Genomic DNA, 26,418 nt, shown 5'->3' with positions numbered 1-26,418 from the left:
TATATGTAGGCCTAGATATCACGTTGCTCCTGAAAAAATATTTTCTGACTTAGCACCTTTTCGCAATCAGCTCTTTAATTCTGTACCCAGGAATACCATTACCTTTGTTTCATCTGTGGAAATTGTCTCGTTACATTTTACCATTTCGTTGTTTAATATAATACAGAATTTCGTTTTCAGAGCGGCCATAGTCACTTATCAGCTAGAAGTGAGGTTGCGAAATCTACTTTGTAAATTATTAATTTGTTACTCAAAGTAATTTGCCAGTATTTTAGGGTATCGTCAATGTATAAGTTAAATAACATAGGGGACGTTGTGCGTCACCCGACTTCGTCGTCATTCGGGATGGTTGCTGCGTCACATGTCGCAGAACGTTCTCCGCCCCCCGTCCTTGGTGGATATCCACGTCACAAGGTCATTAATGCTAACCGCCTACATGATATTTGTTTCTGTATACCCGGCAATTTTATCTTTACAACCTCTTAATATACCGAAAATTACAGCAACAAATAAAAAACTACCATATACGCCGCAATTTTATCCTTAATACTTTATACAGGTTTACTAAAAATTATAGCAACAAATAAAAAGCTTACTCTATATTGGTGACGTATCTGATTCGCCAGGAATCTTTTCGTTTACATAGTTATCGTTATTGAAGATGGTGATGATGGTCTTTTTCCATGCACTGTTATGTTATTTTAGCCCAGGGCTGGGCACATTACGTGATTCTGAGAAATGAGCGCTGTGTGCTTTAAAGAGCGGGTGTTGCGAGCGCTGTGACGTATGCATACTGTACGTCATTCAGTGTCGGTGCAGTGGTGACTCTGCAGTATGATGGCGAACTTTGAAGACGGAGCTTCCGCTCATACACTAAAGCGTCCCGCTACTCCCAATGCTTTTAATGTATCATGGGAGGAGGAGTTCTTTTTGGTAGAGAGCAGTGGATTAGCAAAGTGTTTAATTTGGCATAAAACACTCCAACTGATTAAGAGGTTCAATATCCAATGACATTATTCTTTACAACATGCTACTGAATATGACAAATATGTTGGTAATGAACGCCATAAATTAATACAACTTAAAGAAAATGTTTCTCAGGTACATTATATTAGAGTATCTATTTGATATTTATATTGCATTATAAGTTATTATACATTTAGTAATATGTAATTTTAAATTATACAAGTATTATGATATATCATAATATTTGTATAATTTAAAATTATATATTACTAAATGTACTATAATAACTTATAATGCAAAATAAATATCGAATAGATACTGTAATATAATGTACCTGAGAAACATTTTCTTTAAGTTGTATTAATTTATGGTCATCATATCATATATTATATTATATTATATTATATTATATTATATTATATTATATTATATTATATTATATTATATATTAACAGGATGACAATAATGCACTTAGTGAATCGGCTATGAGAATTAGCTACAAAATTTGCCACGAAATTACAAAGGAATTGAAACATTCAACGAAGGTGAATTCATCAAGCTATGTTTAATTATATTGGCAGATGAACTCTGCCCACAGCAAGTAGGGGAAGTGGAAGCCATACGCCTGTCTCATAAAACCGTGGTGAGAAGATTGCAGTATGTGCGTATGGGATATGTAAATAAGCCTAACGATTTGTGTGTGTGCATAGACCGAAGTTTATTTCATTAAATTAATAAGAGTGTTATAAAGTCTGTACTGAACAATGGATTGATGTAATATCCTTATAAACTATTAGGTACTGACAGACTGAATGACTAGAACAACCGTGGCTCTTGTTATATTAATGCAGGGAAGGTAGCTGTAATGCGAGTCCGCCACTGCGTGAGCGTTCTGCTCTGGCTTGGAATTGAAGTGCCTTGCGGAGCGAGAGCAGCTCTGGCCGACTAAATGGAGCCGCTCTCATGCCCAGCCCTGTTTTAGCCCATTGCCTGGCGCCGGCGTGATATAACGCCGAAACCATGCCAGAAGTTGCCTAGCCTGGGCGTGTTTTTACGCCTTAGGTGAAAACACGCCTTTGTGTATGACTTCGTACCGCCAAACGATATCAGATCGTATAGTGAAACTTCAGGAGCTCGTCAGTATTGTATGTATGTATTTATTCACACTGCAAATGGGTAAATACCCTGTGGCATTGGTAACTAATTACACTCAATAATGACAATTAATAATAAACACACTTAATAATAATTATAATTAATAATAAATCAATAATACTCATAATAATTAATACTAAAATAATAAAATAACAATGGTATAATGATGGTCTCGTGACCAGAATATTGTACGAAATGAAAATATAAAAATTGGAGATTTATCCTTCGAAGAGGTAGATAAATTCAAATATCTTTGAACAACAGCAACAAATATAAATTTCATTCGGGAGGAAATTAAACGAAGAATAAATATAGGAAATGCCTGTTATTATTCGGTTGAGAAGCTTTTGGGTATCTATTCTGCTGTCAAAAAACTGAAAGTTAGAATTATTTATAATACAGTTATATTACCGGTTGTTCTGTATGGTTGTGAAACTTGGACTCTCACTTGAGAGAGGAACAGAGATTAAGGGTATTTGAGAATAAGGTTCTTAGGAAATTATTTGGGGCTAAGAGGGATGAAGTTACATGAGAATGAAGAAAGTTACACAACGCAGAACTGTACGCGTTATATTCTTCTTCTGACATAATTAGGAACATTAAATCCAAATGTTTGAGATGGGCAGGGCATGTAGCACGTATGGGCGAATCCAGAAACGCATATAGAGTGTTAGTTGGGGGACCGGAGGGAAATATACCTTTAGGGAGGCCGAGACGTAGATGGGAGGATAATATTAAAATGGATTTGAGGGAGGTGGGAGATGATGGTAGGGAATGGATTAATCTTGCACAGGATAGGGACCAATGGCGGGCTTATGTAAGGGCGGCAATAAACCTTGGGGTTCCTTAAAAGCCATTTGTAAGTAAGTATAATAATATTAACACGTTGACTGCCGCTTGAAGCGTATATACGTCTCACAGCACGTATAGGAACGTATATACTCGTCAAGTGGCAGTCAACGTGTTAACAAGGAGCATTCTAAATTAAATGAAGCACGATCACTTAAAATAACATTTAAAGTAAATCTAATTTCTATCTTAACCCTAAGTTCGAACTAAAATCCACGAGTAGGCTATGATATATTCATACCTGCAGAAGTACCTTTCAGCACTACACTCATTTCGCTGTCAACTCACTCACTGCACTGGAACTACTACACATTTCACTGATACTATACTGGTTTCACTAACACTTCAAAAATATTTCACTGTTCAAATACTTTGCTCTACCACTGTAAACTATAAAACTTCACTGATACAAACACACTTTACTGACACAACACTCTTTACTGACACAGCAAAATTCATTGACACTACACACTTCTTCACTGATACAACACTTCAAATAACAAAACATCAATTACACCCTTTAAATAGTGTGGATAATGTACTAGCGTCTATTAGTAAAGTCCTTAAGCCCTTTTTAAAATATATTTTTTGGTTATTGGTATGTTAAGGCATGTCTATAAAAATTTGAGGTGAAAATAACGATAATTGTGAATTAAATGAAACAATTTCGCAATGTGTCAATTTTTATATTTGTTTTATTTTGTTTAAAATACCTGCCAGGGTACTGTTGGCATTTAAAAACTCAACTGCTGGAAAACGGTTAAACGGAAGTTCAGTGAAATTGTAAGAATGGGTTTTCGAACCGGGATAGTTTCTGTAGGGTCTGTGATGAAAAAAAAACAGCTGTCGGAAAGATTTTCACAGAGTAATGCTGTTTTTCCTTCAGTTAATATATTCTAGCGATATTAAATCAGTTGTACTGGTGAGCTCTTTGTAAGTTCGAAATTATGTTTAAATTTGATCCATTCTGAATTGAATGTTTTTAGAATTGACCAAATTTATAAATACTCTTTAATGAAATTCTATCATAAAAATAGAATGAAATTTGTAGCTCAGCCACATGCTCATAATACGAGACGAAATGAAATTCTTAAATTAGTTGAACCTAAATATTTCACATCTGCTGCTTTACTACACAGTACAAATTATGGTCCACGTCTATATAATTCGATAATACAATTTCATCCAGAATTGACTACTTTAAGCAATGAAATTTTCAGATCCAGAATTAAAAAATTTATATGACAGACTTCCCTGTATATATATTATGTACCATGTGTTGTAAAACAAGTTTATTTCTATCCTAAGTGTATTTTTCTATTTTATCTTGGTTACTATATCAACATGACCTGCACTAATTATACTACTAATAATAATTTAATATTAATCCATCAATCTAAACATCGTCTCTTTTTTCACTCAGTTATTATTAGTATTATTATTTACTAATTTTATTACAATCTTTATATGAGCTTTTTTCTTAAGTATTTTGTCTACAAAGTATGTATATCTATGTAACGGAACTGTCCCCGAACACGAGCTTTGCTCTTTCGGGGTATTTTAATGTAACGTTTTTATGTATATGTTATTATTAAATAAATAAATAAATAAATAAAAAATAAAATGTAATAAAAATAGCTTAAAGTGAGCTATGACTAGGCTTAGGATCCGCGACAACTTAAGAATCAAATGAAGTTAACAGTGCAACGGAATAGAGGTGGAGTGAGGTGGCGCGTTGAGTTTTGTTTATCTGTGCGCTGGTGTACAATCTGGTTCGTGATCAGAGGTACAGTATTCTTCCGTCTCTCTCTACGAAACGAAGTCAGGCCATAAAAGTGCATTTTCAATTCGTAGTGAACAGTATGTACATGGTTGTTCATTGTAACGCTAACGCCTTCAACGTCGCCGAGGGACATGAAAACTTGTGAGGTATGTATTCTACTTCATTTTCCACCGTCACTAGATTGTACTATTAACAGTAGAATATAATGCAGCACATTGACGTCGTTGTTTACATTCAAAGTATGTCCGTCTACTATGTTCAAGGAATTCACTGCGGACTAAAGCAAGGAGATCCACTATAACCTTTACTTTTTAACTTTGGTCTAGAGTATGCCATTAGGAAAGTCCAAGATAACAGAGAGGGCTTGGAATTGAACGGGTTACATCAGCTGCTTGTCTATGCGGATGACATGAATATATTAGGAGAAAATCCACAAACGATTAGGGAAAACACGGGAATTTTACTGATAGCAAGTAAAGAGATAGGTTTGGAAGTAAATCCCGAAAAGACAAAGTATATGATTATGATTCATGACGGGAATAGTGTACGAAATAGAAATATAAAAATTGGAAATTTATCTTTTGAAGAGGTGGAAAAGTTCAAATATCTTGGAGCAACAGTAACAAATATAAATGATACTCGGGAGGAAATTAAACGCAGAATAAATATGGGAAATGCCTGTTATTATGCGGTCGAGAAGCTTTTATCATCCAGTCTGCTGTCAAAAAACCTGAAAGTTAGAATTTATAAAACAGTTATATTACCAGTTGTTCTTTATGGTTGTGAAACTTGGGCTCTCACTTTGAGAGAGGAACATAGGTTAAGGGTGTTTGAGAATAAGGTGCTTAGGAAAATATTTGGGGCTAAGAGGGATGAAGTTACAGGAGAATGGAGGAAGCTACAAAACACAAAACTGCACGCATTGTATTCTTCACCTGACATTATTAGGAACATTAAATCCAGACGTTTGAGATAGGCAGGGCATGTAGCACGTATGGGAGAATCCAGAAATTCATATAGAGTGTTTGTTGGGAGACCGGAGGGAAAAATACCTTTAGGGAGACCGAGACGTAGATGGGAAAATAATATTAAAATGGATTTGAGGGAGGTGGGATATGATGATAGAGAATGGATTAATCTTGCTCAGGATAGTGACCAATGGCGGGCTTATGTGAGGGCGGCAATGAATCTCCGGGTTCCTTAAAAGTCAGTAAGTAGTAGTAGTACTATGTTCAAGGAACTCTATAGTCAAGTTATGCGTACATCGGTTGCTAAAGTGCCCCGGATCCTAAGCCTGGTTATGACTAAAATTTGAGGATTTCGGAGAAGAAATTTATTTTTTTAGATATCTTTCCATTAAAAATGTTAAGTTCTTCCTCTAGTAAAAAATGATATCAATGCGCCAATTCTTCGCAAACATTTTCAAGAGGTATTGTTCGTTCACTGATGTTTTGCCAGTGGGAAGTGATAGTATTTGTACTTATAGGTAGCAGCCAGTGAAGCATATCGGCACACTACAGTTAATAAGAAGCCAAGTGCTGTTATTTGAAAAATAGTCTAGTTAGTATTATATTCTTTACTTACGAAACTAAGTTTCGTGTAGGAATTAAAGTAGGCCTACTGTATAAACCTTTTGTTATTATGTGGTGTCTTGGAAGTCTGTGTCTAGAAATAACTTACTCGTATTGATAGTGACTACAGATGATGAAAATTAGACCACCGGCGTAGCTCTGTTGGCTAAGGCGCTTGCCTGACGATCTGGAGTTGTGCTCGGGCGCGGGTTCGATTCCCACTTGAGCTGATTAACAGGTTGGGTTTTTTCCGAGGTTTTTCCCAATCATAAGGCAAATGTCAGGTTAATCTATGGCGAATCCTCGGTCTCATCTCGCCAAATATCATTTCACTATCACCAATTCTATCGACTTTAAATAACCTCGTAGTTGATACAGCGGCGTTAAATAACCAAGTAAATTAATGTTGTGTTTCACCAATTGGATGCCGTAAAACCATACAAACACATATATTATTTTTATTTTAATGTACCGAAGTACATATGATATTTCCATGCAGATATTCTGCGTCATCATACGATGAAAGAGTAATGGAACGGAGAAAAATTCTCTCCGGCGCCGGGATTTGAACCCGGGTTTTCAGCTCTACGTGCTGATGCTTTATCCACTAAGCCACACCGGATACAACCCCGGCGTCGGACAGAATCGTCTCAGATTAAGCTCCAACTCTTGGGTTCCCTCTAGTGGCCGCCCTCTGCACTACGTCATAGATGTCTCTGAATGTAGGACCGAAGTCCACACATGTGCTGAGGTGCACTCGTTATGAGTGACTAGTTGGCCGGGATCCGACGGAATAAGCGCCGTCTTAAATCACGAAGTGATTTACGCATATCATATATATTATTTTAATGTACGGAAGTACATATGATATTTCCATGCAGATATTCTGCGTCATCATACGATGAAAGAGTAATGGAACGGAGAAAAATTCTCTCCGGCGCCGGGATTTGAACCCGGGTTTTCAGCTCTACGTGCTGATGCTTTATCCACTAAGCCACACCGGATACAACCCCGGCGTCGGATAGAATCGTCTCAGATTAAGCTCCAACTCTTGGGTTCCCTCTAGTGGCCGCCCTCTGCACTACGTCATAGATGTCTCTGAACGTAGGACCGAAGTCCACACATGTGCTGAGGTGCACTCTTTATGAGTGACTAGTTGGCCGGGATCCGACGGAATAAGCGCCGTCTTAAATCACGAGGCGATTTACGCATATCATATATATTATTTTAATGTACCGAAGTACATATGATATTTCCATGCAGATATTCTGCGTCATCATACGATGAAAGAGTAATGTAACGGAGAAAAATTCTCTCCGGCGCCGGGATTTGAACCCGGGTTTTCAGCTCTACGTGCTGATGCTTTATCCACTAAGCCACACCGGATACAACCCCGGCGTCGGATAGAATCGTCTCAGATTAAGCTCCAACTCTTGGGTTCCCTCTAGTGGCCGCCCTCTGCACTACGTCATAGATGTCTATGAACGTAGGACCGAAGTCCACACATGTGCTGAGGTGCACTCTTTATGAGTGACTAGTTGGCCGGGATCCGACGGAATAGGCGCATCGTATGATGACGCAGAATACCTGCATGGAAATATCATATGTACTTCGGTACATTAAAATAATATATATGATGTGCGTAAATCACTTCGTGATTTAAGACGGCGCTTATTCCGTCGGATCCCGGCCAACTAGTCACTCATAAAGAGTGCACCTCAGCACATGTGTGGACTTCGGTCCTACGTTCATAGACATCTATGACGTAGTGCAGAGGACGGCCACTAGAGGGAACCCAAGAGTTGGAGCTTAATCTGAGACGATTCTATCCGACGCCGGGGTTGTATCCGGTGTGGCTTAGTGGATAAAGCATCAGCACGTAGAGCTGAAAACCCGGGTTCAAATCCCGGCGCCGGAGAGAATTTTTCTCCGTTCCATTACTCTTTCATCATACAAACACAGCTAAAATCATTAAAAATATATACAGGGTGTTAAAAAAGTATCCAATATTTTAGGAGGTGATAGTATCAATCAAAACAATAAAATAATGTCTAATAAACATGGGTTCTACAACACATACTTTCTGAGATCTGAACTCTTGTTCGTAAAAGGTGTTCAATGTGACGTCCATTCATGGCAATGCATTTCTCTGCCCTACAATACAGCAGGCTACCAGATAATCATACCGTAGTTGACACCCCTGACATGGAATAATGATACGTCGCAAGGAATACTGAAAACAAAAGTTTGGTTGCGGATATAAGCGGGGTTCAGCAGAGATGATGATGTGAAGTTTCGTAATCAGCGTGTGTGGGCTGATGAAAATCCCCATGCAGTTGAAGAAACAAGGCATCAGCACCGATTCTCAATCAACTTATGGGCATTCGTTCTTGGTGATAGATTAATGGGGGCCATACATGCTACCACAGAGATTAACTGAGGCTCGTTATCAGGACTTTGTTATTAACGTATTAAAACAAATTTCAAAGAGTGCGTGATTCCTTACGCCGAGGGGCAGAGGAATGCATTGCCATGGATGGACGTCACATTGAGCACCTCTTATGAACAAGTGTTCAGATGAATAATTTCGAGGGAAAAATTGTTCCGGGGCCGGGTATCGAACCCGGGACCTTTGGTTTAACATACCAACGCTCTCCCACTGAGCTACCCGGGATCGGTGTCGGGTAGAGTTCCCGGGTAGCTCAGTGGGAGAGCGTTGGTACGTTTAACCAAAGGTCCCGTGTTCGATATCCGGCCCCGGAGCAATTTTTCCCTCGAAATTATTCAAATTAACTTTACAGGGAGTTATTCCTGAAAGCTTATTTTGCAAGTGTTCAGATCTCAGAAAGTATGTGTTGTAGGACATGTTTATTATACATTTTTTTCTTGTTTTAATGCATACTAGCACCTCCTAAAATATTGGATACTTTTTTAACACCCTGTATAAATATTTTCAGGAGGAAAGAGGACAATGTCATGATCTACTTGCAAAAACCATAGCTGCGACGGGATCAACGTGGTTCAGTGATTCTGTAGTATGTGAACTCGTAAGTAGTTATTACTTTGCTCGAACAGCGGCAAAAGTTTTGTTTACAGTCGGGAAGATTTCATACACTTTCCTTCAAATTATGTCAAGACTAAATCGATTTTACGTACTAGATGTGTTATTTTGTTCTGGGCACACTTTTTTGACTTGGAATAATTTGTTATATTTACCGCAAATAGTTTCTTGAACGTCGAGCACGTTACTCCTGTCGCAGCTATGGTTTTTGCAGGTGGGCCATTTGTTCTCCTTCCTTCTCGACACAGCTGTGAAGCCACATTTCAGAACTGAGCTAATTTTACAATTACGATGAATAATAGCAAGGGGATGAAATTATTTTTTCTCGTAAAATACTTAGAACATGCCTAAGAAAAGTCCGTTATTCATGGAAAACTTATGGTTGTGGTACTAGCAGTATTGCAATAGTAATATGCGTTACAAGAGCGGTATGTTGAAGTTTTCATGTTCGAGGAAAAGTTTGAAAAAGCGAAACGTAGTTGAGCTTTTTTAATTTCCGAGAATTGAAAGAAAACATATCGCTCGTGTATCGTACATTATTTTGTGCGAAGATCGTTTATTACATACCTGAAAGAGGAATTTCTAATTAGTTGCAATGAAATCTCCATCTTGGTTTCTGTTCAATGACGGTAAATTTGCAAAACAAAAATATCTATCTTCAACATTGTTGCTTTAAAATGTTTTCTGTGTTTACTATATTCCAGCAGGCCGTGATATACGTCTGTCTTTTTTTCCCCCAGTCTATGATGAGTCTGGAATCTTGTTGATTTTTTCACGGCTTCCTTAATGTTACTTGGATCACGAATGCAGTAACTTTAGTGGAGTTGTAGACTTTACTTAATTTTTGCAAATATTTAAAAACAATAATTAACTGTGCAATTTAGGTGAAATTGCAGTGGTAAGTTTCCAATTTATAATTATTACTATATTGAACGTCTCTAAAAATAATATGTTAAAAAGACTAAAGCAGTAAAATCAATAAGTCACTTAAGCGGTAAGAAGAGGGAAATTGTTATGTGTGTTACGTTGGGAGTACTGAATGTGGTATTTCACACTTACCGCGTATTGGTTTTGTGCGCAAACCATGCAAATATGCACGATCTCGCACAAATAATTTTTTTACATGATCGTGTTTTTTGTTATATTTACAGCTATTGTTGTTAGGCCTTGAAAATTAGAATTCCCACACAGAAATTTGTTGCTAGGGAAACCATTCTTCATAACATAAAACTATACTGAAATAGATCCATTACAGTGCACTTACTGTTATTAGTTACGATTACAGTGTAGTTTTGCGGAGGCTTTGGAATAATATTGCTCTAAATTTTCAATGCAAAATATATTGCATTTGCAATTTAAAAAATACGATCATGCAAAAAAATATTGTACAATACACGTTTGGTTCACGGCTGTGGAGTAGCGGTTAGGATTCCTGACCGTGAAACTAGCGGGTCCGGGTTCAAATTCTGGTTGGGACAAGCTACCTGGCTGAGGTTTTACCTGAGTTTTCCCTCAACCCATTAAGAGCAAATTCTAGGTAACTTTCGGCGTTGGACCCTCGACTCATTTCGCTGGCATTATCACCTTCATCTCATTTTAGATGATAGATAGCCATAGCAGTTGAAAAAGCGTAGTAAAATAACCAGTTAAAAACACATCTGTGAAGTGCATTACAAAATCTTGTATCGTAATACAGTATTACAGTAGTTAATTTCTTATTTATTGTTTGCTGACGTCATCCAATTTTGTTATATTAATGAAGTTCTGAGAAATTTCATGAATGCGATTATAATCTTATCTTATTTCGTGGTTCAAGATTCGGTGTCGTACATCAGTACGGAACCGCCATTGTTTTATATACTTTTCTCTATATATAATGTGTGTGTGTGTGTGTGTGTGTGTGTGTTGGTTTTAGTGTTCTACGGATAGTTCCACACAAACAAATTAAATTTATTATTCTTAATCTTCTCGTCTTGGTGTTTTTTTTTTTTCACGTCTCTGTTCTTTTACGACTTTGCATTTCTCTTTTCCGTTTTATTGACATAAACTTTGCTGTAATCTATATATTTTTTCTCGTTTTGATTTCTTTCTCCCCTTCCTTTCGTCTTTTCTTTTTTGTCGTCATCTACCTCTTTCTCCTCCTCATCATTATCATTATAATCATTTTGCCCTTTTTCTTCTACTGCTAGTACCACAACCATAAGTTTTCCAAGAATAACGGATTTTTCTTAGGCATGTTCTAAGTATTTTACGAGAAAAAATAATTTCATCCCCTTGCTATTATTCATCGTAATTGTAAAATTAATAATAATAATAATAATAATGATTTATTTTAGCTGGCAGAGTTAAGGCCGTAAGGCCTTCTCTTCCACACAACCAGCAAAAAGTGTATATACATGTGCATGAACTTACAAAGAATTCAACAATTTGATTTAGATGAGAGTTACATATATACAAGAGTTATTTACGAATTAAACAACAAAATACTATGAACTATTAATTAAACACTGAAATAAACTGTGTAGCAGAATTAAACTAAAATACATAGAATGCTAATATATTTCAAATTATATTAGATAATAGAAAGAGATTATTATGAGACAATTTTGAAAATGCAGCACAATCAGGATGATGTCTAAAGAAAAAAAGCAACAGTGTAGTCTGTAATATTTTAAATCAGTATGATTGGAGTGAAATGCTAATAAGGTTATCTTTTAAGCTGTTCTTAAAGGTGTTTGTTGTCTTGCAGCCCCTAATACTTTGTGACAAGGAATTCCATTGACGCGAGGTGGATATTGTAAAAGATGAGGAATAACAAGATGTTCTATGAAGAGGTATACTTAGCGTGCCACAGATAAGTGATCTGGTATTTACGTCGTGGTTAGAGTATAGATAAGAGAAACGAGACGAAAGGTAATTTGGTGTTGAGGTGTGCAGAATTCGAAAGAGTAAAGACAAAGAGTGTAAAGTTCTGCGTTCTTTAAGTCGGAGCCACGAGAGACTTGCGAAGGACGGTGATATGTGATCATATCATCGGATGTTGCACACGTATCTGATGCACATATTCTGAGCTCGCTGTAACTTGACTGACAGTTCAGAACTTAGATCACTTAACAAGTTAGATCACTTGAAATGTGGCTTCACAGCTGTGGTCGACAGGGTTAAATATGACCCCGTCAGCTTCACAGCAGTGTATATTAATCTCCTTTACTGCAAAGTGATTTTTCCCTGTGTTGCGATTAGGCAGTGCAGGCGGGCGCGGGTACACATCTCTTGTCGTCGTGGCAACGCGGCGTGGTGCCCGCGCGTGCGCGGCGAGGGTCTGGGAGCTGGCCGCGGAGATTGTCCCGGAGGAGGGCAGCGCCAACAGAACGTGGTGATCAATAGCGAGGCGCACCCCGGGCGTCCCACAGCTTCGCATGGAGAGTTGCTGAGCTCCGCGACGCTCCGGCACTGCTGCGTACCAGCCAGGTAAGACGGCGACATCTTGCCCACTGCAGTCAGTGTTAAACGCTTTCCAAAAATCGGCGCAAAAATTGTTGTCAGTTTGTCGTTTTCTCAATTTCCCATATTTCTTATGTTCTCTATCAAAAGTGTTTGTTTTGGTCGAGAAAAAGTTCAGAGTTAAATATTACATGTACATCCTATCCCATTTTTCTGTATCTTCAACATTTTAACACCCCCTATTTCTGTATTTCATTTCTTTTATGTTGTCACGTCACTAAACCGCCTAGTTTTCATTACATATATGTTATCAAATATTTGTAATCGTTTTTCAGTGTTTTAATATGTTTTCAATTCGTTTTTTTCTTCGGATGTTTAAAAATATTCTATCGCCTTTGTTTTACCTGAACTTCAACTGTTTTTGATTTCAAAGATCTCATTTTTCATTGAAAATACGTCATATATTTTATTTATATCAAGTGTTATTTTTAAGTGTTTAAAACATGATCGTAATTCAACTTCTTTGCTTATAGTTTTGAAAATGAAGTTTATTTATATTTTTATTTCATGTCCTGGTGTCTTGTTTTCAAACTGTTGGGTTTACACAACAAAATTTGTAGCAGATATTCGCATTCAGTCAGTTTTATAACGTGATTTAAATTATATTTTTGGTATATTTCCTGAACAAACTGTCAATCTGATGAAACTCCATAACATTTACAAAAATTCAACCTGTAAGTAATGCGATTAGCGTGATTTATTTTTACTTGTGAACCTAAAAAATTTACAATAATTCATACGTTTGTTTTGTTATTATGAATTTCAATATCACTCGCATGTCCTAAATCCTTGTGTTTTCGGAGAGAGAATTAGTCCATTTTAATTGTAAATCACAATTGCAATGCCAATGAAGGCTTTATGAAGTCTTAAAATATATTTTGTTTATATTTAACTCTGTTTTCAACAAAAATGTCATTCAGATTAGCTATATTTTACTGTTATTCCTCATCATAGACTCGATTTAACACTGACTCAAATTTTAAGTGTCTTTTGTCTTAGTTTAAGGGATGTGGGGTGTTGAAATACATATTTACTTATACTTCACGGCATGGTATGCAAATTTATGTTGTTATAGAAGAATTGTTTTAATTTTATTCCCGTAAATTCATCTAGTAATAGGAGTGAATTATAGAATTAACGTTTTCCTCCGTACTTAACATTCGTAACAGAACAAGATATTGATATAGGTGAAGTTTTTATGAACGTAATAAACTCAGAAATATTGACATAATTTTCAAACAGCATTACGATGTTTGTTGTGTAAAGACCTTGATTTTAAAAGCTGGTGTAGGTCGTTAGAGAATGTTCTCTGTTTATAAAATAATTAAGCCATTACTTCAGAGATGTCATCATCGATAGTGTGTTGTTTTGAGTCTGCACGTAAGCTCGCAATTTCCTGGCCGGTCAGACAATATGGCAGAAGGTTACAGATTTTATCGATGTGATAGTTGAAACACGACGATGGAGCTGGGCTGCAACGGAAATGTAAACAAAATCTAACGCAACGGAAGTTTCACACGCCCGGATTTCATTTTTTTTTTTTTGCAAACGTTCTCTGTCGCTTGTCTGAGAGATGAATTTTTCATACGACTGGAAACATGTGACGACGCCCTTGAGAAAATGGAGGTCTCATCGTACGAAATTTTCCTTATTGACATTTAATGTGTTTATACTAATATTCTATGAAGGTTTGAACACAACCGACAGAGAGTGTATAACAGAGATTCGACTGCTTTTTTCCTAATCTAAAGACGTGTTAATACTGTATAATGAAACTGGTTTATAATTTTTTGCATGGGTTTCCTAATTCTGACGAATATAAAACTGTATAACTTTTAAACGTGTTTCATAGGCAATTTTTTGTACGACATTATTATAAAACAATTGAAATGAAGAAATATCACATAAAATTTGTATTGATGGGGTAGTATGAATTCATGGTCTATGGTAAATGAGTTCATATGACAGAAAATATTACTGCACGGAAAATCGTTTAATAATAACTTAATAATGGCACAAGTTATGACGTCATAATAGAAGTCTCTTCACAGAACAGACTTGACAGACATACTGCTTTAGATTTAATCTACAGATTCAAAAAAGTAATTTCAATTTTAGAAGCGATTTATAAGCCAATGGGATATGTTTTGTAACACTGTTAAGATTCTTTCATCATTGTTAATTATTGTTCACTTTGGTAAACAAACTGTAATTTTGTTGACAATTCGCAAAAAAAAATAAATAAATAAATAAATAAATAAATAAATAAATAAATAAATAAATAAATAAATAAATAAATAAATAAATAAATAAGTGAATAAATAAATAAAATAAAAGTCATGACTTTTAGTTGGCATGGTAATGTTTCACGGCACAGGTGCAAAAATGTGCCATATTATTTACGATTTTGACTAACCACATAAAGACTGTTTACAGTCCACACCTGTGAGTAACGATTAGCGCGCCTGGCCGCGAAACCGGGTGGCCCGGGTTCGATTCCCGGTCGGGGAAATTTATCTGGTTGAGGTTTTTCCGGGGTTTTCCCTCAACCCAATACGAGCAAATGCTAGGTAACTTTCTGTGCTGGACTCCGGACTCATTTCACCGGCATTATCACCTTCGCCTCATTCAGACGCTAAATAACCTGAGATGTTGATAAGGCGTTGTAAAATAACTACTAAAAAAGGGCTGTTTATAAGGCTAGTATAAAAATTAATGCTAAACATGATGGTAGTGTATTAGTTACAAATCTCGTACGTAGAACTGTAATAAAGTAGAACTATAGCCTATATCAGGATACACATTGTATGACTGCTATAGTGAACTATTATGTTTGAGTTTCTCTTTTTATTGTGTATTATAAAGGCTTGTATTGATGTAACTGATTTATATTCTTGTTTTAATGTTTATGATAATGATGATTAAGGAGGTGATGAATCAGCGATAATGAATTGTATTTAAATTTCCAATCCGATATTTGCCTTCGTGACTGAGGGAAACCATGAAAAAATCCATTAAGATTGACCAATCACGGGGTTTGAACCCGGGACCTTCCGCATGTGAGTCTCAAACGTCATCGTCTGAGCTACCTCGCTTGGTCAACTTCTGGTTTATAAATATAAATGTGGGCGAGAAGTTTCTAGAATATGCATGGTAAAAATGTAGTAAAAGTAATTACTTTATATTAGTACTTTTCTATGATTCCTTACATCTGCTGGGAAGTTTATTCTAGCCTTTCGTTTTATATTTACCCCTGTAGTCAATGGCTGTTATTGCGCCATGTTAACCACGTGATCAGAGAGTCTCGCTTGTGAATGACCAATGTAGACTCAATAATTGCGACTGCGCTCGGGCGTGGGTTCGATTCCCGCCTGTTCTGATCACCTGGTTGGGTTTTCCCGAGGATTTCCCCAACAGCGAATGCTAGGTAGTCCTTAGCGAGTCCTCGGGCTATCCACCCCAAATATCTTTTCGATATGAATTCCATTGTCGCTAGTAGTTGCTACATAGTCATTAAATAACAGACTAAAAATAAAATTAGTTGATGTAATATATCATATCATTGAGTTTAACTTGTTACTTACTTTACTACAGTCTAGTATATACAGTAACGAAGGTTGAGTTGTTGAGGTTGCTAGGAACAATAGACTATGCAGGTACTATTTCGCATTGTCTATAATGAGGCGATAGTAGCGATCCTAGTGGTTAGCAACTATCTATGGATGCATATTTATTACATATTGAGCTTCGTGTCTGTATATACTATACTGTGCTATTACTGTGTAATGTGTCGTGAAAGCTGTTGAGATTTTTCCCATTGGCACTTCTTAATCTGCTGTTACAAGAATACCTTGTATAATGAAAATGTTATTTATTCAAAACATATTTTCGGTATTTACATAAGCTATTATATATATATATATATATATATATATATATATATATATATACATACATATATTACCGGTTGTTCTGTATGGTTGTGAAACTTGGACTTTCACTTTGAGAGAGGAACAGAGATTAAGGGTGTTTGAGAATAAGGTGCTTAGGAAAATATTTGGGGCTAAGAGGGATGAAGTTACAGGAAAATGGAGGAAGTTACACAACATAGAACTGCACACATTGTATTCTTCACCTGACATAATTAGGAACATTACATTCAGACGTTTGAGATGGGCAAGGCATGTAGCATGTATGGGCGAATCCAGAAATGCATATAGAGTGTTAGTTGGGAGGCCGGAGGGAAAAAGACCTTTAGGGAGGCCGAGACATAGATGGGAATATAATATTAAAATGGATTTGAGGGAGGTGGGATATGATGATAAAGAATGGATTAATCTTGCTCAGAATAGGGACCAATGGCGGGCTTATGTGAGGGCGGCAATGAAAGCCAGTAAGTAAGTAAGTATTATAAACAGATGATTATTAAAATAAAAGAACTTATTGTTTAAAAAATTCATATTTTAAAAAGAAAGTTATCAATAAACGAATGTATTGTTTAATGTAAAGACAAAAAAAAAAAAAAAAAACGAACAAACAAACAGGACAAATCTTCTAACAGAATAAGATTTGGATACTCATCAAATGCTTTTATTTAATCGTCGAATAGAATGTAATTTTCGAAGAATATCACTTCAACATTCTTATGTTTTAGAATATTAAATATAACATGTCGCGGGTTAAGAATGTCAAGATTCTATCTATTTTTGAGTAAATTTTACAGGAGAGCATTTTAAAAGTTTGGTTGTAAATAAAGTTTTTAAAAACATTTCTGGAATTCTAGGTAGTTGAAGTCATTGTTTAACATGTATTGAACGTAAAATGTTCATAATTAACCTTAACACAGGGTAAAATTAGCATTATTTTGTTTTGTTGACAACCAAAATGAAAATTAAGAAACCTTTTCTTTTCGAACTTCATGCCTACAGGGAAATAGTCTGGAATATCTTCATGTCGCTTGATAAATCATTGTATTCTGGTATATAATCGTTGTCTGAATTTGAATTATTGCATTAGTTCGATATCACCATTTCTACCATTCTCTTACCTCTTGACACATTATTATTACAACGAGAAAATGATTAAATAACATATACAGAATAGGGCACAAAGAAATGACCTGATATGGTAATAAACAATGACAAATGAGCAGTAGGTCACGTAACACAGCAGAAGAAATGTACCAGTGCTATCAATATCAGTGAAATTATTCTTCCAACAATATTGTGGTTTCAAAGTACGCCTAGTCTATATTTATACTGTGCAGTTACCCAAATAGCTTCACATAACAATCAAAATTGATTAATAGTAGTGAAGGATAAATTTCATAGTTTACCATGAAATATTATTTTAAAAGCATAATGTTGATTACGTTGGTTTACCTGATTCAAGAAGAAACATGTAAATATAACCTTGTAACTCTCATGAAAGAACTCTGTACGTAATTATAACCTTTTCAAACTAACTTTATCACGAACAATAATTGAAATATCAACATATAATTTATATGGTAGATAGCTGTGAAGTAGCAGAATTCAATGCAACAAAAATCTCAATTTTGCTAAAAATGTCAGATAGAACCTTGTCATTCTGAGACCGCGATGTACCATATTTTGGATGAACTTGAAGACACATAGGATATAATATCCTTAAATTGAGTTCTGCCTGTTATGAAATAAGGTCCCTTTCCTCCGTTAGAAACATAAATACCTTTAAAATGTCATAATTGGCATAGTTTTATTCTATTATGAAATATGGACTATATTCTGGAGTAATTCATCATTTGTTTCATAAAAGGAAGCCCTGAGAATAATGATAGACGTGCATTAAAAGTAGGGGAGAGTTGGGTAGTATCGGACATCGGGTAATATCGGACAGTGCGTTTCTTTCATCTATCACCGTATTGTAGCACCTGAATGACATGATTACGTTTCTGTATGCGACATCACAGAAACGTAACCATGTCATTCAGCTACTATCCTCTGGTGTAGATGAAAGAAACTCACTGTCCGATATTACACGATGTCCAATACTGCCCAACTCTCCCCTAATCATATGAAAAATTCCAAAATTTAGAAATAATCTTGATCCTATCTTTGAGTACATTATTTCTCTGATGTTGTTTCATGTTAAAAACCAGGTACTTTCAATACTAATCAATCATTTATAATTTTAATACAAGACACAAATCATATCTCCTTCTCCCCGCTGTTGGTGTAAGCTATTATAAAAAAAGGCGTTCACTATTAATGTACTATTTTCTTCAATGCATTGGCTAATAAGGGCCAAGAGAAAATGTCCATAACAGAAATTAACACAATTTCTTCATGTTCATACGTTCTATTCAACTGATGTATTGTTGTGCTTGTAAATTTAATTAATCTGCTTGCTGTGTATTGTATATTTTTTGTATATTTTCCTTTCGTTTAGGGTGACCTGACGGCCACTTTTGTCCGGACATGTCCTCCTTTTAGCCTTTGTCCAGGGTCCGGGCGGATTTTTAAAAAATCAAGAGATGTCCTCATTTTCGTAACGTGTAGGCCTATGCCTGATATTTTGAAATTATCTGATTTGACGCCTTTTCAAGTAATTTGTCTGTAGGTTGCAGAAGCATCGACAAAATTACACTCTTTGCCAACAATCATAAATCTATTTCTTTACAGAGTAATATTAAATTCACGTTTTGTGCTGCCCTTCATGTATTTTAATAATAATTATAGTTCCCTTGGCTTTAATATGTAGTTTACTGTAAAATCATTTTATATTTTTACTGTTATAATATGTAATGCAGTAATAAAATAAATATTGACATAATTTTAAGTATAATATAGACCTAAGCTTAAATTTAAATAGGGTAGATATTTTCTGTCCTCTTTAATAATAATACAGTTCCCTTGATTTTCATATGTAGCTATCTGTAAAATCATTATTATTAAGTTTTACATACTTATTTTGTAATATTAATATACTTCAAGTATGACATAAGCCTAAATCTGTACTGTAAATATTTTAATAAAATAGATATTGATGTAATTTATAGTATAATATAGGTATAAGCCTAAATCTAGGTACATATTTTCTGTCCTCTTTTTTCGAACAATGTCCCTCTCTTTTTAAGCTTTTTGTCGTCTTTTTTATCGATGTGAATCTATAGGTATAGCCTAAATCTAGGTACATATTTTCTGTCCTCTTTTTTCGAAAAATGTCCCTCCCTTTTTAAGCTTTTTGTCGTCTTTTTATCGATGTGAATCTATAGGTATAAGCCTAAATCTAGGTACATATTTTCTGTCCTCTTTTTTCGAACAATGTCCCTCTCTTTTTAAGCTTTTTGTCGTCTTTTTTATCGATGTGAATCTATAGGTATAAGCCTAAATCTAGGTACATATTTTCTGTCCTCTTTTTTCGAACAATGTCCCTCCCTTTTTAAGCTTTTTGTCGTCTTTTTTATCGATGTGAATCTATAGGTATAAGCCTAAATCTAGGTACATATTTTCTGTCCTCTTTTTTCGAACAATGTCCCTCCCTTTTTAAGCTTTTTGTCGTCTTTTTTATCGATGTGAATCTATAGGTATAAGCCTAAATCTAGGTACATATTTTCTGTCCTCTTTTTTCGAACAATGTCCCTCCCTTTTTAAGCTTTTTGTCGTCTTTTTTATCGATGTGAATCTGTAGGTATAAGCCTAAATCTAGGTACATATTTTCTGTCCTCTTTTCTCGAACAATGTCCCTCCCTTTTTAAGCTTTTTGTCGTCTTTTTTAATCGATGTGAATCTATAGGTATAAGCCTAAATGTAGGTACATATTTTCTGTCCTCTTTTTTCGAACAATGTCCCTCCCTTTTTAAGCTTTTTGTCGTCTTTTTTATCGATGTGAATCTATAGGTATAAGCCTAAATCTAGGTACATATTTTCTGTCCTCTTTTTTCGAACAATGTCCCTCCCTTTTTAAGCTTTTTGTCGTCTTTTTTATCGATGTGAATCTATAGGTATAAGCCTAAATCTAGGTACATATTTTCTGTCCTCTTTTTTTCGAACAATGTCCCTCCCTTTTTAAGCTTTTTGTCGTCTTTTTTATCGATGTGAATCTGTAGGTATAAGCCTAAATCTAGGTACATATTTTCTGTCCTCTTTTTTCGAACAATGTCCCTCCCTTTTTAAGCTTTTTGTCGTCTTTTTTATCGATGTGAATCTATAGGTATAAGCCTAAATCTAGGTACATATTTTCTGTCCTCTTTTTTCGAACAATGTCCCTCCCTTTTTAAGCTTTTTGTCGTCTTTTTTATTGATGTGAATCTGGTCACGCTAGTTTCTTTCCACATTTAGAAGTTACTGTACTCATATTGAAGTTCTTTGGACTGTAGTAAATAATTAAAAAAAAAAAAAAAGAAATATATTGTAAATCTGAGGTGTAAAAATTAATGCAAACTAATACGAACAATGCTCTGCAGAAAATATGTTGTAAAATGAGATATTTGTTTCAACAAACATATTTGAAAGTAATAATAATATTACAGACCTACATTGAATGTCTTCTTTATCTGGGAAATTAATGTATTACATAATTACTAACATTAATACAACAATGACCATAATTAATACATTAAAGACAGCGGCTTGGCACAGGTACAGAAACACATTAGAATGCAGTTGCATAAGAAGTGAAGATTGGACCTTTCAAGCATTCGAGATTGAAAGAAATTAATAGCTTGTGAAATGAAGTTGTTGACAACACCTGTCCATACAGAGTGAAGCATTACACGAAGTCATGACATAGTGAAATTAACCAGCATTCACCCTTTTCTCAATGAAATTAGCCAGAAGAACAGAACTCAAAAAATGAGATTGAGCAGAATCAAAGAATCGTGTTGAAATATCGTGAACAAGAACGAAGGTCATTGGATCTTTTGTCGAAGGGCTGGAATGAGAATTCTTTGTTCGGATCATAACTGATCTTAGGGCTCGAAGGGAAGAAGTAAGAGGGAGAGATTATTATTATTATTATTATTATTATTATTATTATTATTATTATTATTATTATTATTATTATTGTGATGGTCGTAATGTTTCAGAAGAATACTTGTATGTTTCAAACTGTATTCAGACTGAATATGGCCTTTGTTTCGGAATTATTTACAGATTCATCATCAGTGTTGTATTGCCCAAATTCTACCATGTAACTTCTTCTTCTTCTTCCTCCTCCCTGGTTCTACAGCCCAGTGTGGGCCTTGGTCTCCTCTATTATACAGAATGTAAGGAGTATAAGTACCATCCTTTTCACAGTCGTCGGGGACGGTCTACTGCAGTGATGTCAAAGCAAGCGCATTTTTCTGACTTTGACGTCGTGAGACGGCATCAAGCGCTATGTATGGAAAGAGGAAGGGTTGTGTGTGTGTATATATATATATATATATATATATATATATATATATATATATATATATTGTCTGTAAAACAAAAGTACTAATACCAATTTCTTAATATTGCAGTTGTGTTTTAATTACATAATAAAAAGTCAAGAAGAAATATTCACATAAATTTCATAGTAGTACAACTATACTGTACTAAGTGGATGAAACACATCATTCATAAAGAAAGTGATATCTAAAAAAAAAAGAGAGATTGAGTATGACATGATAAGTTGGAATTGATATTGATGGTACCTTCAGCCTTATAAAAGTAGTCAATAAACTAATCAAAACAATATTACAGTACAAAGCAAAGTTACCTAGGTGCTGTATATGTTTTAAGTGTAACTAATATTCCATAACAAAACTCTTACCGCATTATGCTTTTAAGATGATATTGGTGAGCAACTTCCTATCATCAGAATATTAAATTATTTTCTCGAAATATGCTGAAGCTATAGAGCTGACATCTTTACAACACATGGGCACATATCTTTTGCTTATGATGTAACAGTAGTTACTTTGTTAATTTTATTCATTCCCTTACAAACAATATTTCCATGCGAACATTTTCAAAATTTTCAATAAACTATCTTTAGTATACGTATTTACGGTAAATTAGGTTTAAGAAAACATTCTGTAAGGGTACTAAAAATATTCCTATATCTGAAATTTTCATTTTTCTATAAGAAAAAGTTGAGAAAATATTTCTTTTGAATACAAAATCAAACTCGCGAAAAATGAGCATTAAAATTGAAAGTTACATTCTTATAATGCACTTATACTTCTCAGACAAATCTAAAAATGAACATGGATACAGTTTTAATAAGTTCTCTTCCCTTTATCTATTGAATCAGTGCTGGCCATCCCTGAATATAGCTCGACCAAGCGGCATATACCACCTCTTTAGTCTGTCTTGTTCATTTCCGCTGTACTTGTTCCTATGGGCATCATTTGACATGACTGGTCTACTGGATCAAGAATGTCCATACAACATAAAGTCAAAACTTGATAGTTTTCCTAGAAAATTAAAATAAAAATACATGCTTTAATTCGTGAATATTCTGGAGTAAGAGACGTGACAACATGTTCAGCAGGCAGTACTCTGCACAGACATAAGTACGAGTCAGCTGAGTTCAAGCTCCCTGTCCATAGCTATACTGCAGAGCGGATGGCAGTTCAGTACAGGGTACTCAATAAACAACTTACCATGTAATTTACAGTGTAGGAATATCATGATATGTTATTAATTTATGGAGAAAGTCGTCGTAATTCAAGTGAGGCAAGAAGGATGTACCGTCAACGTTTTCAGCAAAGAAGGTTACCTAATCGGCGAACTTTTGTAACAGTTTCTCAACGATTTTTAGAAACTAGGAGTGTTGCCCTGTTTCGAAAATCACACAACCAGAAATTTGTTTAAAAGTGATACTGCTTTACGGAAGCGGGAGAGATTAAAATTTTGCATTAAAAAAATTTCGTGTGATCTTGTGCAGAAAACCATTATTGTTTATTTTTTAGATGTACAATTAAAATGGAGTAATATTGTTACATAAAATGTAAATTTACCATAACGTTCTATTAATGAGATTGAAAGTTTGTATTTGCTACTCGTTTTATGTAAACAACAATTGCCCTGTCAGCCCCTGCATTAGAACAGAGCATCTGTTTTGTACTCGCTTGTGTGTACTTATAAACCCCCCCCTTCCCCATCCAGCAACGCTGCAAAATGTCTAATATTATAAACTTTAATAATTAGTTAAATATTGCAATTATAAAAAAATTGTAAGTATATTTTTTCTTCCTTATGACATGTACTTTATCGCCACATGGTAACAATGACTCAGTGACTCTTTCAATCAGAAGTGTTAGTTTAGAATATGATTGAAAGAATAGCCACGTTTGTGGGTTTTAATCTCACCTGCGAAATATTCTTGATACTTTTTTTTTTTAAATTATGGTTTATTTAACGACGCTCGCAACTGCCGAGATTATATCAGCGTCGCCAGTGTGCCGGAATTTTGTCTCGCAGGAGTTCTTTTACATGCCAGTAAATCTACTGACATGAGCCTATCGTATTTAAGACTAGCCCTATACCGATTACGCTACCCAGGCCGACGATATTTACATGGGGACCAAGTTCGTGCCAAAACACTTAACGAGACTTATACAGTATCCAATTCAGTCTGGTAGAAATCTGTTTGAACCGAGTCTTCAGGCACAAGGGAGCAGTATAATTAATAGGGCGATGGTATGATTATTAATTAACGTACACGGAAGAATCTGGGAGTACTCATAGGTTATTTATAGACAATCTCTCGACGTTCTCATGGGACTGAACTCGGGGGAAGAGGGAGATTTTCAGGTATCGAACTTTGACCTTTGCACGTAATTATCCGGTGCATATCCCTGCGGCAAGCTAGTTCGATTATTGTCACTTTGAAATGTGATTAAAATATCATAAATATATTAAAGTTCAAGGCCTGTCTCTGGATGTGGATAGGTTTTAAAAGTATCAGGTGATCCTTTTAGGGAGAAATAAAATAAAAACGCTGTAACATAAGAACGATGACTGTTTATTTTTCAGTAATCTGTAAATGAATTGAATTTTTTTTAAAGGATATAAGTAATTATTTTTGACATTTTCATTTTTATCGTAGTTTCGAAAGTGCATTGATAAACCCATGGTATTTACTTGAAAGGGCGCCAATAACATTGTTCGTTGGCTTGTTAGAGGCAAGTTAAAATCACAATTAGTTTTAATTGGTCCGTAGTTAATGACATGCATCATTTTACAACTCTTCAGTTGGCAATGGTGACTGAGTGCGAAGAGCAGAAAACAGAAGAAATATAAAAAAAAAAAGACTGCTGTTTCTGAAGAAAGAAGGAACAAACAAAGACATGAGATAATCAAAGTATCTAGTAGTATCAATTAATTTGTAAGCCACGCATTCTTCATGACATTTCTACGAGCATCTGTCCCTCCACCAAGCCCAGTCTACTCAGCAGGAAAAGTGCCAGTAAAACAGAAAGAAGTGCAAGACTTGGAAAAAATGAAACGGTAGGCCTTACATCCCAAGTTGAGCATACGGAATTTTATGAAGAACTTTTCAGCTGGTCTACAAACAGCAATGCAACGTACGATGACTGGAAAACAGTACATCCCAAGTGAAAAGACCGATTTCTCTTCATCATTCATTATATTTTCCTTTTTTCGTTTATAATTATTATATATTCTGTTTGTTGATTGTATATGATTTCTATAAAATAATTCAACAATAGCACGGAAATATTTGTATCTTATTTGATTTTACTTGTTATAAAATTGACGTCCACACCTGTGGAGTAACGGTCCGCGCGTCTGGCCGCGAAACCAGGTGGCCCGGGTTCGAATCCCGGTCGGGGCAAGTTACCTGGTTGAGGTTTTTTCCGGGGTTTTCCCTCAACCCAATACGAGCAAATGCTGGGTAACTTTCGGTGCTGGACCCCGGACTCATTTCACCGGCATTATCACTTTCATTTCATTCAGACGCTAAATAACCTAGATGTTGATACAGCGTCGTAAAATAACCCAATAAAATAAAATAAATATAAAATTGATTTTTTTAAAGGGCGGTTGTTTTCATATTTTAAATCTCAATAAAACCTCAAGCATCCGCATAAGGCGTGTAATTACTTTAAAAACCAACAACTATAACCTGGACTATCAGCTCACATGTCCGGAATTATATATTTCCAAATAGTTTTTCTCTAGTATAGTTTTTTTTTAATTTCCCACAAATGTACTTTTCCTGACTTACGCCCCTTAAAAAAACCGATTCAAATACATTCCAGAAGGATGGGAATTTTGACCACATTTGACTTGAACGTGCTCACCATTATGTAGGCCTACACAACACAATTAATATCATAAGGCTAATTCTTCCCAAGTGTAACCCATCTCAGGGTAATTTTTTTAAAAATCCGAGAGAATATTTGTTTTTGACATCATCAATATTCCTGAGTTGCTGTGCATAGTGTCAGGTCTGGAGAATTTGGAGGTCACATAAATTGATATAGATGTTATTCAGAACATCACGAACTTCTTTTTCCCAATGAAGCAGCGCGCCATCCTACTTGAACACGTGCC

General features: G+C 35.3%; 1 protein-coding gene and 1 non-coding gene across 5 annotated transcripts in view; one reads left to right on the top strand and one right to left on the bottom strand.

Annotated features, from left to right (window-relative positions):
• Positions 1-8,926: 8,926 nt before the first annotated feature.
• On the bottom strand, positions 8,927-8,998 carry TRNAN-GUU (transfer RNA asparagine (anticodon GUU)). Its single transcript has one exon. It is a non-coding gene; the product is annotated as a tRNA-Asn (tRNA).
• A 3,699-nt stretch (positions 8,999-12,697) lies between these two features.
• GluClalpha (glycine receptor alpha 1) overlaps positions 12,698-26,418 on the top strand; it is a 475,474-nt gene continuing 461,753 nt past the window's right edge. For 2 of the 4 annotated variants that reach the window (XM_069832489.1, XM_069832490.1), the window contains exon 1: positions 12,698-12,856. The gene's annotated coding sequence lies outside the window, so the exon portion shown is untranslated. The remainder of the gene's footprint in view (positions 12,857-26,418) is intronic. The other 2 variants (XM_069832491.1, XM_069832492.1) reach the window with 1 other exon arrangement.

This window comes from Periplaneta americana, chromosome 8, assembly GCF_040183065.1.
Source record: "Periplaneta americana isolate PAMFEO1 chromosome 8, P.americana_PAMFEO1_priV1, whole genome shotgun sequence".
NCBI lineage: Eukaryota > Metazoa > Arthropoda > Insecta > Blattodea > Blattidae > Periplaneta > Periplaneta americana.
Note: the sequence above shows the minus strand (reverse complement) of the source record. Positions and strands in the feature narration are given on the sequence as shown.